This window comes from Mandrillus leucophaeus, unplaced genomic scaffold, assembly GCF_000951045.1.
Source record: "Mandrillus leucophaeus isolate KB7577 unplaced genomic scaffold, Mleu.le_1.0 Scaffold1, whole genome shotgun sequence".
Lineage (NCBI taxonomy): Eukaryota > Metazoa > Chordata > Mammalia > Primates > Cercopithecidae > Mandrillus > Mandrillus leucophaeus.
Window position 1 is genome coordinate 16551773 of NW_012098097.1, and position 2453 is coordinate 16554225.

Here is a 2453-nt window from a genome sequence, read left to right on the forward strand (position 1 = left end):
TTTTTTTTTTTTTTTTTTTAAATAGACAGGGTCTCACTTCTTTTACAGACAGCATCACTCAGGCTATAGTGCAGTCATAGCACTGTCATCGCTTACCATAACCCTGAACTCCTGGCTTTAAACAATCCTCCTGCCCCAGCATCCTGGGCAGCCAGGACCACAGGCGCACGCCACTACACCCAGCTAATTTTTTCAACCCACCTACCCTGGCCTCCCGGGTGCTGGGATTAGAGGCATGAGCCACTATGCTGGCTAATTTTTGTATTTTTTGTAGAGGTTGGGGGTCTCACTATAATGCCCAGGCTGGTCTCAAACTCCGGGCCCCGGGTAGTCCTCCCGCCTCAGCCTCCCGGGTGCTAGGATTACAGGTGTGAGTCACCAACATCTGTGCTTCTTATCTTCCAGAAGGTAAACTCACAACACGTGTCGGCCCCATTAACGAGGCATTCGTTCCTTTGCAACTTTAAAACCCCTCTGTGTCGTCTCCAGCCCCATGCATTCTTGCCCAGGACTTCCCGTAAGCTCAAATGTTGGAGCAGCCGTGTTCCAGCAAAGGCTGCGGGCAGCAGGCCAGCCAGCAGGGTGCACACGCTGGGCTGGTCCCCCGGTGCCGGCCTCGCTGTCCACATGCGGGAACCGGAGGCAGGGGTGGACAGGCTTTTCTCCTTTCTTCAGAAGTGGAGCAATCCCAAACTTTTTAAAACTTGTAATAAAATGCAGAACCTAAGATTTGCCAGCTTAACTGTTTCTTCACTGTTTTGAAGCACAGTTCAGTGACGTTAAGCACATTCCCGGCGCTACACAACCACCGCACCACCCTCTCCAGAACGTCTCATCCTCATCCTCCCAGGCCGAAGCTCCGTCCCCAGGAAGCACTGACTCCCCACGCCCCCCAGCCCTGCCCTCTCCGTTCTGCTTTCTGTCTCTGTGAACCTGGCGACTCTAGGGTCCCCACAGAGGTGGGATCAGGCAGGATCTGTCCCTCCGTGACTGGCTCACTTCACTCAGGGGTCGCAGCACTCAGCTTCGGTTCCAGAACCCAGCCCGGGCCACACCCTGGGGATGAAGGGTGCTGAGGACCACACGCTGAGGGTGAAAGGTGCAGCCGCCAGGAGACCAGGAGACTGGCTGCAAAGGGGAGGGCGCGTCTCACCCAGCTCAGCCGTCGCCGTCATGAGCACGTCCAGAGCGTGGAGGGGAAGAGACACTCTGGGGAGGGAAGGGGGATGGGGCTGCACCAGCGCGGAACTGGGCTCCCACTGTGCGGGCGCTGAGCTGGGCTCCCACTGTGCGGGCGCTGAGCTGGGCACACCACACACAACAGAGCCTTGTGTGCAGTGGAGACAGCCCAGGCTGGAAGGCAGACTCCGGACCCTTCCCCTGGGCAAGGTGGCCTCCTCTTGAGTCCTCCTGGGAAGGAGAGCAGGATGGCGCTGAGGCCCGGTCCCCAGTCCGACCTGCCAGGATCCACCTCACATAATCCGCTGCAGGGAAGCCCAGTCTCAGGTGGTGCCCTGGGGAGGTGGGTCAAGCTCCCTCTCCCCGCCCCACCCAGCTGCCAGGAGGCCCCTTGGGCTCAGCTCCCGTGGGCTTTGCCCCCTCCAGGCCTCATGGCTGCCCCCTGGAGTCCCCCCTTAAAAGCCTCCCAAACACAAGTCCGTGCCAGGCTCTGATTCTAGGGAGACCAGAGTAAGACAGACGTCAAGTGAGCAAAGCCACGGGCAGACTGCACCTGCCATCTATAAGAAGGAAACCACACCAGGATCCATGATCTGACAGACACAGCTGCCTTATGATATGCAATCGGAAGAAAGAACAATTGCCAAAACTGTTTGAAATGTGATTCTTTACAATTGACGGAATGTGGTATTCTTATGCGTTTGTTTTTATACACATACAGAAATTCAAAAAGGAGCTCTAAGATCTCAGGACTGTGGTTACCTGTAGGTGAGGGGATTACTGGTTCGCCTTTATATATATTTTACTTTTAAATCTTGTAGGATGTATCACTTATTCAAATATTCAAATTTTGACACATGATTTATTCAAAACTTAATTTAAAATAAAGTACACTGGCCAGAAGTCATAGCAAAATAGCTCTCCACAGAGCAACAAAAATCACCCCAGTTTCTAAACAGTTCTGTTTCACTGAAGTAAAATCTCTGCTAATTAGAAAAACACTAATCTTCAGACGCTACTTTGGTTTCCTGAGACAGAATTCGGTCGCGGGCCATGGAAGGAGCCGGGAGCGACAGGATCAGGGCAAATCCACTGTCTGTGCTGGCGGAAGGCCAGTAAGTGCCGCGCAGTCGTGAAAAAGGAAGTGGTTAAAGTGATTACAGCAAAGCAGTGGTGCCAGCTGCTCCCAACACTGTAGCCCGAGAGGGAGAGAGGAGGATTGAAGGCAATCCCAGGCCTTTGGGTTCCTTCACTGTTCTTCTTCCCTTGGGTTT

The 2453-nt window shown here is 53.9% G+C and overlaps 1 protein-coding gene across 1 annotated transcript in view; it reads right to left on the reverse strand.

Annotated features, from left to right (window-relative positions):
* OGFOD3 (2-oxoglutarate and iron-dependent oxygenase domain containing 3) overlaps nucleotides 1-2453 on the reverse strand; it is a gene marked incomplete at its 5' end in the record, with an annotated part of 26749 nt that overhangs the window by 3161 nt on the left and 21135 nt on the right. The window lies entirely within an intron of this gene.